We start from the raw sequence: 16080 nt of genomic DNA, 5'->3' as shown, positions 1-16080 counted from the left end.
CTGCAACGAGGGAGGTGGGGAAGGCGAAGGGCATGGGTCCGCGCGCGCGGCCACAGGTGACCTGCGGGGGCCTCGGGACCCGGTGGAAGCCTGACTCCAGATCCGAGCACCGCAGAGCAGGGCAGAGCCTGGGGAGTCGTTGAGTCGTTCATTTTGCAGAGAAAACTGGCGCCCCGAGAGGCGCGTTGACTGGTCCAGGGTCACCCACCTAGCGAGCCAGGAGACCTGCGGTGTCCCACTGTCAGGACACCCAAGTTTCCCGAGCGGCCCAGTCAGCCCTCTTCATTCCCTCTCCCTCCTGCACCCCTGTACCTGGGAGGTCACCTGAGCCCAGCCAGGAAAGCTAACCAGCAAACTTACAAGCTAAGGCTCTCCCCTACCCAGGACCCCTCGGGGAGCCCTGGCTGCTTCCAGGGAGCCTGGGAGGCGTGACAAAGGCCAAGGGCCCAGCTGTGCTGAGGCCAACCAAAGGGGAAAGCACAAACCCTTTCTTCTCGCCTTCAGAAATCCAGCGGACAATTAGATCTGCTCTATGGAATTCCCATTTTCCACTTGTCATAGTCCTCCTTCCTCTCTATCCTTCCAGGCCACTCTCTGACACAGATCTTTTCATATTAACCCATAAAAGAGAACAGGTTTTCCCCCATGTGCTTCCGACAGTGAAACTAAAGTACTACCTGCTAGTGTCACCCTGTATCAAAAGGGCCTTCTCACTAGAAGACCTGGGGGGTGGGAGGTAGAGGGTGGGGAGGGAAGGGGGGGCTGGGAGGTTGTCATGGCATTAATTCTCATCCCAGAGGATATATATATATTTTTAAAGATTTTATTTATTCATGAGAGACAGAGAAACAGAGAGAGAGATAGAGACAGAGAGGCGGAGACACAGGCAGAGGGAGAAGCAGGCAGAGGGAGAGACACAGGCAGAGGGAGAAGCAGGCTCCACGCAGAGAACCCGTCGTGGGACTCCATCCCGGGTCTCCAGGATCAGGCCCTGGGCTGAAGGCGGTGCTAAACCGCTGAGCCACCCAGGCTGCCCTCATCCCAGAGGATATTATCTGTGGCAGTCTTCTCACTCACCAGTGTCTGGCCCTGGGGCATTTGTAACCCCAATGACACAGCTCACCCAAAACTGCTCCTCAGGACAATGGCATCACAGGCCCCTTCCTGCTGGGTGGGTTACCATATTTTGCATTCGTATATTCTCTTTGGGGAAGCTATGGTACCTATTTCACACCATGTGCCTTGAAGCAGCAGAGGATGATGAGACTTGCCCTGGGGTTACACCATAAATCAGGGAGAGTTCCTTTGTCAAATGTGGCCATCGAGAAGCAGATAGCGGATAGGGTAGGAGTCTGAACCCCGAGGTAGGTACCCCAGCCCTGCCCTTTATCAGCTCTGTCAGCTTGAACAAGGTCTTTAACCTCTATCTAAGCCTCAGTTTCTCTGAATGAAAAATAGAATAAGTAATTGGCCCTGTCCCGGGAGTAAATGAGACCCAAATGCAGGCCGCTTGGGACATGGAACAGGATGTATTTTAACTGTGACTCCTACTATTCGTCCACGCTGTCATTTGGGGCCAGGGCGTCCTCCTAGAGACCTCGTACTTACACTGACTGGCTGGGTAACCCTGACCAAGCCGCTTAATCCCTCCGCTCTTCTCTCATAATCCAACCTACCTTAATCTCTAAAATGGGGATCCTAATATGTCCTTCATAGGACTGTTGAGAGGATTAACTAAAATCATATCCGTGAAACAACTAGCATGGTGCCTGGTACATAATAAACCACCCCAAATGCATCAGTTCCAACTTCATCATCATCTCCAGGTACTAGATGTGTGAGCAAGTTACTTATCTAAGCCTCACAGGGTTACAAAGATTAACATAACATCTGTAAATTATCTGGCACATAGCAAGCGGTGAATGTATGCTAATTACCTTCCATCCCTTTCGAAACTGCTCAAAATTTATTTTTACCTGAAAGCATTCCCACTGTATCTCAATCACTTAGGATCTCATTCATCCTCTACTTCGGATCCTGTAAGACCAGTTTGTTTCATTTGCATGCATTTACATCTTTTTCCCATTCCCTCATTCATTTAGCAAAAATGTTTTAAATACTTATTATGTGCTGTCAGGCACTGTGCACCCTACTGATGTGCATGTATTTCTTCTATATTGATTTTCGATTCCCAGAAGCTAGGAACGTGGGGTGTGTGTGTGTGAGTGTGTGTGTGTGTGTGTGTGAGTAGGCTCTAGGCCCGACATGGGATTCAACTCTAGATCAAGAGTTGCACGCTCTACCAACTGAGGCAGCCAGACACCTCCTAGTTTTCCATATATTTTAACCTTTCGCTACCTCCTATAAATGTAGCCGTGGCCATAGGTTCACTGAGTTAGTAGGAGACCCAGAGACTCTATCAGGCAATGTCTTCATTTTATAGCCCAGAGAGGCTAATCAACTTAAACTCATTACTAAAGCTAAAATGGTGGCAATTTCTTGCCTCCTTATCCATTGTTCTTTGAACCGTGCAAACTTTTCTTGCCACATACTCCATGGAACACTAGTGCCTTGGAAAGTTAAAAGGTGGCACTCCACCAAAGGGTGCTACCGCCAGGTGTGTTTGAGAAATCATGGGTTATGCAAAGTAAACCATGTTTGATTTCGAGTTTTTGGGGTTTTTTACTGCAAGACTTTTCAGAGCCTTTCTTAGGTTTATGAACACTGTGGATTTACAAGAGAGGGATATAGTACACCTCATTTGTTAAACAAATGTTAACACTGTTAATTCAATCAGGAAACCCTTTCTCATAGAACATTTAGGAAACTACTGATCTAAGATACAGATTTAGGGAACAATGGTGCTGCACCCTGGAAATGCAACCAAATAATGTGACTGCTCAGTTTGGGTGACCTCCAGAAAGGGGGTAACTCATGACAGGCATTCAGTGAGTCCTCTTTAAGAATGTAATCGTGGGGGATCCCTGGGTGGCTCAGGGATTGCGCCTGCCTTTGGCCCAGGGCACGATCCTGGAGTCCCGGGATTGAGTCCTACGTCGGGCTCCAGCATGGAGCCTGCTTCTCCCTCTGCCTGTGTCTCTGCCTCTCTCTCCCTCTCTCTCTGTGTCTATCATGAATAAATAAATAAAATCTTAAAAAAAAAAAAAGAATGTAGTAGTGGGGGGCACCTGAGTGTCTCCATCAGTTAAGTGTTTGCCCTCAGCTCAGGTCATGATCTCCAGGTCCTAGGATCGAGCTCCACTGGGGTGGGGGTTGGGGGCTAGGGGAGAGGTTCCTGCTCAGCAGGGAGTCTGCTTCTCTCTCTCTCTCTCTCTCTCTCTCCCTCCCCACCACTTGTTCTCTATCAGATAAACAAACAAAACCTTTTAAAAAAAAGAAAGAAATGTAATAGTGATAGTGGCAGGGTAGTCACAGCACTTAGTTATCAACAGATAGCTTTGGTGACACAGCAGCAAAGGACACACCAAAAGCGTGATCCTCCTTTGCTCTGTCCTCATACAGTGTTAAGTCTGTTACGGTCATTCCCACAACTGCTCTGCTCTCTCAGAGCTGGGAGGAAATGAATAGTACGCACTCTTTGAGCAAGCTCAGAAGTAAGCAAAAAAAAAAAAAAGATATTAATCATGAATATACTAACAAGCTTCTTTTAATTGAGCAGCTGCTAAATGCTAGGCACTGTGTGAGGTGATTTGTGTTTCTGTTTATATTCATTCTCTCTATATATTCTGTCTATATCCTGATAACCACTTGTGGAGGAAAGTATCCACCTCCCCATTTTGAAAATAAAAAAGGCTGACATCCAGAAAGTCTATGGGGCAAGAAGCCAAAGCAATCCAATGACAAAATGACAACTACTAGTTTCCCTATAGTATTGCAATCCTAGGGGAGCATAGGCATATCATGTACTAGAACACACTTTATAGGACATAGTTCTCTCTTTCATGGGAGAGACAATTATAGAACAAATGTTGATTAATGCCCAATTAAGTAAGAAATGGAGCCAAGAAAATTCTGTTCTCAATTGTCTCCCCCAAGGGTCCACACACCATACTGCCTGTCAGTAGAATATGCGAAGGATTCAGGGCTCCCATCAGTTTAGGAAAAGGAACCACGCTTATTGTGGTCATCATCTCATGGTATATGTGGGTCAGGTCTTTATGCTGTACCCCTGAAACACTGCTAGATGTCGATTATATCAGGAAAACTGGGAAGATAAATAAACAAAAAGAACTCTGGTATCAGCTGAACAGAGAGGACATTTTGTATCAACAGTGAAATGAAGACATAATTTTCTCTCCAGCCCTAGCCAGAGCCCATGTAGAACCAGGACAGTGATTTAATTCTTTCGTTCTCCCTTTCACCCAAAATACCTGTGAAAGTTAATAAAGGGAATAAAGGGAATTCCCTTCACTGAATTCCAAGGGAAGCCTGGACCATTCAATGCCAATGACAAGAAGGATCGTCAATTATAGACCCCAAGAGAATAAAAGTCAACAGGAAAGAATCATCAGTTACAAGCCCCACCAGTGGAAGAAGCACATTGCATCTCCTACACAAAGTCCAGTATCCTTGCAACTCAGCTAGTGAGAAACCATCATCACCCTGACCTCTTGCTTTTCTCCACTGGACTTTCCTTCAGCACAGCCCCTCTCAACTTCCTCCTTCTTCTTTATAAAGTAATGTTCCTCTACTTTGCTGGACTTGCCTATGATTTTTGCGGTAGCTTGCTTGTTATGAATTGCAATCATCTCTTATTCCCATTTTGCGGGTAATATAAACAGACCCATTTTGCGGGTAAAATAACTGACAATTTTATTTTCATCCCCAACAAGAAAGCCACATCTGGGGCGAACATGAGACTCCTTCCAAACTAGACCTTCCTAAGAACTATAGTTCACTCCTCCCTACCTGTCCAGAATGGGGTCAAGTCAAAGCACCCAGACACCCTTTAGTAGCAGCCACAGGAGAATAAAAGGGCAGACTTTGTCCCCTCCAAGAGGTCAGAACCCTAAAGCCCGCCATGGCCACCTGTACCTCCTGACCAGAAATATAACTAGGCTCTTTTTTGTTTTGTTTTGTTTTTCAAGGGGATTTGAAGTGAAACCAAGCTAACAAGAGAATAAAGGCAAGAGGAAAGAACAGAGCAAAGCTTTGCTATTTCCCCAGGCAAAATATACCAAGAAGCTTCTGTGATATAAATTATATTTGCAGAGCTGAGACTGGAAAAGAGAGAACGTGGACATTTGGGTGGTTTTATCATCAGAGGATTCTACTGAAACATCTGCTGCATGGCTGTGCAGGTGTGCAGCTGTGTATGTATTAAGGGGCTGAGGTGGGGGGCTGGGTAAAACATCAGGATTGTAAAGCAACTATTATGATGTATCAGATACTGTACTGAGTGCTAGCAATTCAGAATTCCCTGTAATCCTCACTGGATGAAGTTAGGTTTAGTCATCCCCACTTCAGAGAAGAGAAAGCTAAGTCTTAACAAAACTTCAGTAACTTGTCCAAAGCCACACAGTAAGTATTTAATGTGGGAACCCAATATTTTATCTGTAACAAATAACAACCCGAAGGATCTCATATCTGAATGTAGCATTTCAAATATATTATTTTTGGATAGCACAAAGTCCTGTGAGATAGAGCCTCCCAATTTACATGCAGAAAGTAGGCTCTGAGGTGACCCTATTTGGGTCAAACAGGTAGAAAATGATACAGTTAGGTCTGGAATCAAAGGCTTACTCTACCACTCAGTCACTCTAGCAAGAGAGGCACTTTCCAAATTTTGAAATCCTGATGCTTCCAAGAACCAGAAAACAATGTCACTCCTTGGAGAATGCCCCTGAGAAATTCCCATAGCCAAACCAGTTACTGCAAAGGGCACATGCTGGGGGAAAAAACACTAAAAGCCACAGAAAGTCCAGAAGAATCCTTGGGATTTCCAGTCCTTGTGCAGAGGTTCCAGGAGCTGGAGTCCCTCTACCTCTGCCTCTCATAGATTTCTGGCCAAATGTTTAGTTTTTACTGCATAGAAAACATATTAAGGCTTAATGATGATAATGATAAAAGTGGGTCCTCATACGCACACATCCGAGGCAGGTCCCACTTCAGACCACTGCAGTAAAGCAAATATTGCAATGAAGCGAGTCAAATGAATTTTTTGGTTCCCCAGTGCATGTAAAAGTTATATTTATGCTATACCATAGTCTATTTGGTATGTATTAGCATTGCATCAAAAAATAATAATAATGCCATAGTTTAATTTTAAAATACTTCATTGCTTAAAAATGCTAACCGTCATCTGAGCTTCCAGGGAGTCATAACCACGGATCACAGATCACCATAACAAATATGACACTACGAATAAGTTTGAGAATTGAGAGAATCACCAAAATGTGACACAAAGACAGGAAGTGAGCAAACGCTCTTGGGAAATGGCACCAATGGCAATAGACTTGCTTGGCACAGCGGCACCACAAACCTTCAGTTTGTAAAAAAAAATAATAATAATAATTCACAGTATTTACAAAGCACGACAAAAGGAGGTATGCCTGTAGTTAACTCTTAAAAATTGGGATCCCTGGGTGGCGCAGAGGTTTGGCGCCTGCCTTTGGCCCAGGGCGCGATCCTGGAGACCCGGGATCGAATCCCACGTCAGGCTCCCTGTGCATGGAGCCTGCTTCTCCCTCTGTCTGTGTCTCTGCCTCTCTCTCTCTCTCTCTCTGTGTGACTATCATAAAAAAAAAAATCTTAAAAATTTCAGGCACTGTTAGAAGTGAGACAAGGGATGGTGCGAACAAGATCCAAGTGAGAAACATCACACACCTGGGGCACTTACCAGTGGCGATTGTTACTAAACCTCTTGTCTTCTAGAACAGAACTAGGATGTGGCCAGGATGGGCCCAGCCACAAGCAGGACTTAAAACCGAGGATCCCCAGGCAATATCAACCAATCCAGATGCGGGCCTCTTAAGCATTCAGGATGAAGCACTCTCCTCATTAGCACATTGGACCCCAGTGGGACACTTTACCCAAGTAGGGCCAACCGCTGATGGTGCCAGGTCTCTGCAGTTCAGGTTGGGGCCATTCCTCTGACTTCAGGGCTCCACCTTGTTCCTCTCCTTGTTTGGCCTAGAATCCAGTTGCCGGGAACAGAAGTTGTTTACTTCTATTTCCTCATTTAGGAGTCATGCAATGAGGGGCGCCTGGGTGGTTCAGTGATTAAGCGTCTGCCTTCAGCTCAGGTCATGTTCCTGCGGTCCCAGATGGAGTCCCACATCGGGCTTCCTGCATGAAGCCTGCTTCTCCCTCTGCCTGTGTCTCTGCCTCTCTCTGTGTGTCTCTCATGAGTAAATAAATAAAATCTTAAAAAAAAAAAAAGGAGTCATGCAATGAGATAGATAGCATTATCTCCTTTGGTAGATAAGGAGAATGAGGCACCAGGAGATGAAGTAACATGCCCAAGAGGACCTAGCTAGTAAGGGCAGAGCAAGGATTTTTTTTCCCCCAGGATTTCATTTACTTATTCATAAGAGACACAGAGAGAGGCAGAGACAGAGGCAGAGGGAGAAGCAGGCTCCCTGTAGGGAGCCCGATGTGGGACTCAATCCCAGGACCCCAGGATCATACCTTGAGCCAAAGGCAGACACAACCGCTGAGCCACCCAGGTGCCCCCAGAGCAAGGATTTAAACCTGGGGTGTCTGCTGCCAGAGTCTCAGCAAGAGAGCTGGTGGCTAGCCAGGGTATTGTTAGCCGCTCTGACAAGGTCTGTGGGCACCAGCTATCTTAAGAGCTGAGAGAGACCCTGGGGTAAGGGCCTGCATCTGAGGGCAGGGTGTTCTGGAGCCCTCATTCCCCCTCCTCCAAGCCGGCTTTTGCCCACAGGCCCTTAGCTCATTTCTCTGCCCATCTCCCTGCCAGCGTCACCAGCTGCCCCTTGTCAGCCCAGCACAAAGAGAAGCCAGATTGGCTGGGGGAGGGGTGCCAAGCAGGGGACTTCTCTTGCCCGCCTCCTCCTGAGAGCACCCATCTGGTCTGTATCACCAGCTGATTTGTGCCGTGAGAAGCCTGCTTTCAGGTGAGGGCAGCGGGATTCAGTCCCACGATCCAAGCCTCTTGATCCAGATGGGACTCTTCCCCTGACCGTGGGCATCACCCAACCCTGCAGGATCTACTGTTGGCATTGAAACAAGGCTCTACCAGGAGTCCAGCCATGGAGAGGGCCAGGCGTTTCCAGGCCTTTCTTTTAGGGAGCACATTTGACCTCGGGGATTAGAATGGCTTCCTTTCCTCTTTCCTCCCTGGGTGTTGTGACATTTGAAAACCAGAGGCAAAAGGATATGGGCGGGGTATGGGTGAGTGGCAGGCTGAGTGGCAGATAAATACAAGCCTAGGCCTCAGGAAGCCCAAACTCAAGTCCAAAGTTCACTGGAAATAAGCTATTTGAACTTGGGATTATTATTTCCCTTCTTCAGGCCTCACTTTTCCCATCTATAAAATGGGAGAGTTGGATTAGATGGACCCCGGGAAATTTCTTCCATATTGTTTGAAAAGGAAAGACTCCTCCAAGGGCACTTGTCCAAGGAGAGAATAGGGAAAGAGCCCAAGGTGGCTCCCTATCCCCTTCTGTTCGCCACCCAGAACATCTCCTAATGTCTCTAAAACACAGAACTCCCATTCTCCGGGACTCCACCCCTTGGGATGACACACTGGGCACCTGTGCAGGCTGCTGGGCCAAAGTCTCTAACCCTGGAGAGGTGACTCCTGAGCTTCCCTTTGACTCAAAGCAAGTATCCAAAGTCTGGGTTCTAAGAAGTGTCCTGTCCTGGGCTCACATGTTCTCTCAGCTGCCATTGGCTGCCAATCTTAGAGTTAGATTTTTATTTGCTTCTGACTCTGCTTTTCCTCTTTTAATTAATAGAAAGAAAAGGAAAACAAAAACAAAAACAAAGAAACAAAAAAACGAATGAACCGGTATAGGGTGCCAGGCAATTAACTAATCAGAAATATGGTTAATAAGCTTTGGAACATGAAGTGTCTCACAGAGAAAATCTGACTCCTCAACGGTATCAAGGCTCAATTCCTGACAAGCAATGGTTACTGAGAACACAGCAGGTTAGATACTTTATTTTTTTAAAGATTTTATTTTTTTTATTCATGAGAAACACAGAGACATAGGCAGAGGGAGAAGCAAGCTCCCTGCAGGGAGCCTGATGCGGGACTTGATCCCAGGCCCCCAGGATCACAATTTGAGCCAAAGGCAGATGCTCAACCGCTGAGCCACCCGGGAGTCTCTAGATACTTTATTTTTAAAAGACTTTCCCTCTTCTAATTTCCTCTGAAAGAAAGAAGACAAGGAAAAAAACAAAAACAAACAAACAAACAAAAAAAACCCAGGTCAGAACACATGAGGGAAAAGCAGAAGTAGGAGGCCAAACTGGGATCTTGGGTTGTACTATAAACCTTAGAAGTGGGTGCTGAGTCTTGATTACATGGTTTTGTACAGCCCTGAGTACAGCACACACACCCACAAGCAACCACTGAAGCCGCTCAGCAGTGATGACTGACGCTGAAATGCCCTGTCCTTTGTCAAAGTCCCTGGCTCAGTCTCTGTCACCAGTTGCCCCACCTAATGTTAGGGGCTAGCAGAATTGGTTTGGCTGCAGGACATTCCAAACAAAGTGTAGGGCCCAAAAGTTAAATCTCCTGCCAGGAATGGGGCCTGTGCTTGGGGAGAGGCACAGCATCACACGATGAGAAAAGCCCATCCAGGCAGATGGCACATGACATGTGGAGAGGACGGTGACAGGCACCAGGCAGTGATCCAAGCAGGGAGGTCCCTAAACAGGAGATGAAAGGTGGAGCCCAGTGATAACAGGCAATGTGGTGGCAATGGGGAGGTCTGTGGGGTGCCCAGCTTCTGGATCCTACTCCCGAGTGGACTAGTGAGAACAGAGAGGGGCATTGACCCCAAGGAGCTGGGACTTGAGCAGCTTATCAGGTCAGGACCATTGATAGATGGGAAAACCCAACACCAAGGCTAGATTATCAGCATGTGGCAGAGCTGGGGTGCAAACTCAGGTGCAGCCAGATCCAGGTATTTTTTAAAGATTTTATTTATTTATATGAGAGAGGGAGAAGGAGAAGCAGGCTCCCCACCAAGCAGGGAGCCCGATGCGAGGCTTGATCCCAGGACCCTGGGATGATGACCTGAGCTGACGGCAGGTGCTTAACCAACTGAGCCACCCAGGCGCCCCGGGATCCAGATCTTAACATCTGTTTTCTCCCAGGCCTAGGCTCCATCTGCCTGTTCAGGTGGTGAGGGGGTCTGGTAGGAACTCAGGAGGCTACTGCAGAGTCAGTTCTGGAAATTGTTTACTGACTCACTACAAACCACCATATGAAGGGCCTCTCCTGTGGGTCCTCAGGGGATACTACAGACTCAGGAGACACAGGAGAAGATGCAGGAAGGGAAGCCCCAGTTCAATGAAGGGCCACTAGAGAGAGCCTGCAGTCACCCTCCACCAGATCAAGTGTCCAGGCTCAGACTCCTCACAGGGCACTGTAATAAATCTCCCAGACCCACGCTGCTAATTCTGGGAGATCGTGGGAACTGAAAGGACAAGGCCCTGCGATCCATTGTAGTTTCCAGAAAAGCAGAGACCTGAGAATCATTAACAGAGTGCTAGGAGAGACAATTAAATACATGAGTGAAGGGGATCCCTGGGTGGCTCAGCGGTTGAGCACCTGCCCCTGGCTCAGGGCATGATCCTGGAGACCCAGGATCGAGTCCCAAGTTGGGCTCCCTGCCTGGAGCCTGCTTCTCTCTCTGCCTATGTCTCTGCCTCTCTCTCTCTCTGTCTGTCTCTAATAAATAAAATCGTTAAAAATAAATAAATACATAAGTGAACACTACCAAAGTGGAGTCAAGTCCCCAAGATCCAGTCACACCAACATAAGTGAACTCACCGTCCAGAGAGGCTTACCACAGACATCAAAGTAGGCCTATTAAATCCTTGTGTCCATCTTTCATTCATTCTTGCATTCCACAAACATTAATTGAGACTCTGCCACCTAGAATAATATTAGTTAACAAGACAATTAAATATCTTCTCTCTCAGGAGTGCCTGGGTGGCTCTTTGGTTTGAGCATCTGCCTTTGGCTCAGGGTCATGATCCCAGGGTCCTGGGATCGAACCTCTCATCAGACTCCCTGATCAGCAAGGAGTCTTCTTCTCCTTCTCCCTAACAAATAAATAAGTAAACTCTAAATAATAATAAATAAATAAATAAATAAATAAATAAATAAATAAATAAATAGGGGCCCCTAGATGGCTCAGTTAAGTGTCTGCCTTTGGCTCAGGTCATGATCTCCAGGTCTTGGGATCAAGCCCCACGTCAGGCTCCCTGCTCCATGGGGAGCCTGCTTCTCCCTCTGCCTCTGCCTGATGCTCCCCCTGCTTGTGCTACCTGCCCCCGTCAAAGAAATAAAATATTTTTTTTAAAAAACCCATACAAATAAATAAACAAACAAACATCTTCTCTCCCAGAGTCTACTGGGAAGAATCCGAAAACCAGCATGTATGCCAATACAATTTCAGATAAGTGTTAAGAAGAAAATGAGGCACAGCTGTGGACTTGCCAGAAGGATGGGGAAAGCTCCTCTCAAGGTATCAGAGCTGAGCCGGTAGGAGAAGGAGCCAGACACATGGAGGGAGATCCAGGGGAAGTGGTTTGAGGAAGAGAAAATGCAAGTGCAAAGTCAACCTGAGCAGGTTGGTCTCAGAAACTGCCAGAAGGCTGGCCTGTGTGTGTGTGTGTGTGTGTGTGTGTGTCCTACCGCAGGAGTGAGCTGGGGAAGGGGCAGCTCCGCAGGGCTCTACACACTGGGGGCCTGATTCCGACTCAGTCTTCGGGGAGATGAAGAAGTTTAGCCAGAGAACCACAGGATTCAAATGACTTTTTAAGAAGGCAGCCCCACACACTGGGTGATATGCTGTATGTTGGCAAACTGAACTCCAATAAAAAAAAAAAAAAAAAACTAGAGAAGGAAGAAGAAGAAAGAAGAAAGAAGAAAGAAGAAAAAAGAAAGAAAGAAGAAGGAAGAAGGAAGAAGAAGACGGCTCCACTGCTGTGTGGAGAGCAGTTAGGAGGCCGAAGAGTGGATGTGGGGAAACCAGTTAGAGACACAACACGTTGGTTCAGGGGAGCAAACTTGCTGGCTCGCGGGAAGGTGGCCCCTCAGAGAAGGTACAGTGATCACACTCAGGGCCCACTTCGGAGAGATCGGTGATGCCTTCTGTTTTTCAAGCAAATATAATTTATTTTTAATTTTTTAGACGTATACAAGACAAAAACTGGAGCACTCTGGGGCCGAATTCTGCTAGACCTTCGGCCCCAGCCTCCGACTTCTGCAGTCCCTCCTGGTTTAGTGCCTCCCTAAGAGCCTTGCCCCTAACATCTAATTTGGCTCCCTTGCTGTGAGCTGCCTTGTCAGGCACTCTGACTGGGTGCCACGCACATATTTTGCAGCCAATTTCCAACCATCTCCGGCCAGGGTGATGGGGAGTGAGGAGGGCCGAGCGTATAATGGCTTTGGCCGATGGGACTCAAGCACTGGGTGAGGATTCACGAGTCTCCAGCCTATTTCACCATGCTTATACTCTAACTGGTCATCCCCAAGGCTTCCAAGCCACAGATCTGGTTGACCTACTCCTTCCAAGACTGTGTACCCCTTGCACACGATATTTCCTTCGTCCTGAATGACCCACAAAAGCAGCAGGGATGCATGTGGCTCTTTCATTAACTGAGCATGGAAAACGTGGCCCACACAGAGCAGAACTAGTTCCTTCAGTGAGTAGAAGGGCTTCCAGAAGATTCTGAGGGGCTCCTTCTCCTTTGAATATGCCCATGAAAGACAGAAAAGGGAGTTTCAATAGGAAGGAAAAAAACGTGAAGTCCAAAGATTATCGAAATGGCCAGGCTTCTGCCAAGAGACTGGTTTCTAATTTTATTAGAGCTCCAGTCACTGAGTCTGTACTAGAAATCTAGTTCTCTTGCTGAGGATCTGGCATATTTTGCACCCTCCAAAGGAGCCGTTTACTCTGGAGACATAGAGTCATGTAGGATGTTAATCCCAGCGGACAAATGGGAGAAGACAGCAATAATAAATATCACGGCTAAAAGAGCATAAAGGAAGTAAAAGCTTGGGGCATCTTGGGAGCACCAGCTGCTTAATAATAAAGGAAATGATAACATGATTCCTTGGCTGGGCTGTAAAAATATCTTTTAGTTACAGGTGTCAAAGCCCAAGTGTCTGGCCCTTGCTTTATTACTGTCGTTTAGTATGCTGTTGGCATCTGCTCCCAGCACAAGCATTTTTCCCTGACATCAGAAACATGAGGCTCTCTCTCTCTGAATTCCCAAAGTCCCCCACTCCTGAGACCCACTCCCTCCTCCATTCTCTCCTAACCCAAGATTGTCTGGTCTTTTTGCTGGAGAGAGAAATAGCTTCTTTCCAGAAAGGCTTAAATAATTGCATCTACGTTCATTGAACTATTAAGCCCTCTCCTGTCTGAGGGCTGGGGTGGGGAATACAATTATAAAAATTGATGATGTTAAGAATACAGTTTTCTTTTTAATTCAATTCTATTTTCCGCTCATAAGCCTCAAGAGTTACAAGATGTGAGACAGCTCCCCGAAGGAATTTGCAATCCGGTAAGAAGGGTGAGATGAACACAGGATTATAGTGCAAGTGTGAAATAAATTGAATAAAAACAAGGAATCCTTTGGAAACGAACAAACCAATCCAGCGGGCGAGAAGACAAAGGTCAGGAAGCCTTCCTGAGGTTGGTGGCATTTGAGGTGAGTCTGGGGGGTTCCTTTGAGGCAGGGAGCAGTAGCAGAAGGCTGGGTAAATGGGCAGGGCCCAGATGGAACTAGAAAGATTGTCTTAGCTATAGAGCCTGAGCTGTTTAAGGACACCTGGGCAGTCCCAGCCAGGGTGTATAGTTGAGAAAACTTAGATGTAATTCAGAAAAAGTATTGACACCAGGAAATCCTTCTCCTTCCTGGACACAGAAATGTGAAATTCTAGGTGGCCAGGTAAGAATGTTGGGGCAAAGTAAACCGCATTATGATTCTAAGACATCTGTTCATTTCCAGAAAATAACCAGGGTGATGGGAATTAGAACCCCATCTACTGGGGGAGAGAGTTGGGAAGAGCTGAGCGTAGTAAGAGTCCTTGTCAGGCAGGCAGGGTTTGGGGCCAACATTCTAATCCTCAAGAGATTATGGGCATGATGCAGGCTAACAGGCTAATTCCAGAACTGGGGGTGAGGTCTGAAGCTAGAGCCCCACTCTGGGGCCTGAAACAAAGTGAGGAATCCAAACAGCTCTTCTTCGGAGATGTCAGCATCCAAACTAAGCCCGATCACATCAGATACTCATTTCTGGGTAGTACTGTGTCCCGGTGCCAAGACTCAGCAGATGGTAAGACTGAGCTACTGACATTTTTGTTCTGCCCTGAGCAGGCACTAGGGTTTCTGTATCTGCAGGCAATACCCGGTGTCAGGGATGAGCAAGGCAGGGGACAAGGCCAACGTCTTCCTCTTCTGGCAACATCTGACCGTGCGCTCCAGGAGGCACCTGCTACAGAGCAGCAAAACCTGGTAGGATATGTTGTTTGAGACATTACGGGTCTCACAAGAGGAAAGACATAAGAAGCAAGAAAAGAGAGAGAGCGAGAGAGAGGTCAAGCCTGATCTACTGGAGGATGAATAGGGGTTACAGCAGTGCTGCCAGGGTGCTGAGTTCAGGGCCAGCCTTTTAGGGGAGGAAGGGAAGTCTGGGGCTCCACCTCGAAGTGGAGCCCTGGAGGGAGGGCAGGGAGGGCACAGGAGGTGGGGGCAAGTTCATTGACAGCCCCAGGTCAGATGCACCCCCTAGTTACTGTCAAAGGCAAAAGCAGATATCCTCTGCGAGAAAATGTCTCCATCTCCAATTTAAGCTCTCCGACGTTCCACCTATCATGACAATGAGCTCATAAATATCGCTGAACATAAAATGCAAGCCACTGAGAGTTGGCAGATATAACCTACAATGAATTTAGAATCCCTCGGATTAAGATATGAGATCTGTCAGATATAGAATATAGAGCAGCTATGCAAATACAAGGATTATCTACGTACACAATCATGTCTTCTTTGGATAAAGACAGTTTTAGTTCTTCCTTTTCGATCTAGATGCTTTTTTTTTTCTTGTGCTTCAGGAAACTTTTGATCACACTTAGAATAACTTCTAATTGTACAGATGCATCTGAAGTCTAGAGAGGTAAGGGTTAAAGAGGTAAGCGTTCAAGTCTCTCTCTCTCTCTTTCTCTTTTTTTTAGCATCTGAAAGACCCAAACTCAGAATCTAACAAAACTGACAGGACCTACCAGAGGTAGCACTTTTAGGCTGCTGGATCAGTTATCCACTGTTTTAATAATGGTCTGTGAAAAAAATCTCAAAATCGAGACTCCTGGGTGGCTCTGGGGTGGCCCAGAGCATGAGTCACACATTGGGCTCCCTGCTGCAGGGAGCCTGCTTCTTCCTCTGCCTATGTCTCTGCCTCTCTCCCTGTGTCTCTCACAAACAAATAAATAAATGACCTTTTTAAAAAAATTTCAGAATCTCAGTAGATGACAATAAACACTTACATAGGTCATGGGTCTGTGGGGTTTACCTGTCTAGGTGGGCTTCACTCTTGCGTCAACAGCCAGGACAGGTTGGCATGGGCACTGATCTTGGCTGGGCCTCCTCTTCTGTTCGGTGTTGGCTGGCTGATGGCTGATCTAGGGCTCTGTCAGCATGATGGAGTGAATAAACTCTGTTCTATGTGTCTCTTACCCTCTACCAGGATAGCCAGGCCATAATTGTCTCATTGGAATTGACAGAAGGCAAGTGCAGTAAATGAAATGCACAAGCTTCTTTCAGACCTTTAATAAGTTTGTGAATATTTCATTGGTCAAAGCCATGCCAAGCCCAGAGTCAGATGGGAGGACTCTATGAAGTCACATGA

This window comes from Nyctereutes procyonoides, unplaced genomic scaffold (genome assembly GCF_905146905.1).
Source record: "Nyctereutes procyonoides isolate TBG_1078 unplaced genomic scaffold, NYPRO_anot_genome, whole genome shotgun sequence".
Lineage (NCBI taxonomy): Eukaryota > Metazoa > Chordata > Mammalia > Carnivora > Canidae > Nyctereutes > Nyctereutes procyonoides.
This window is presented reverse-complemented; position numbering follows the sequence as displayed.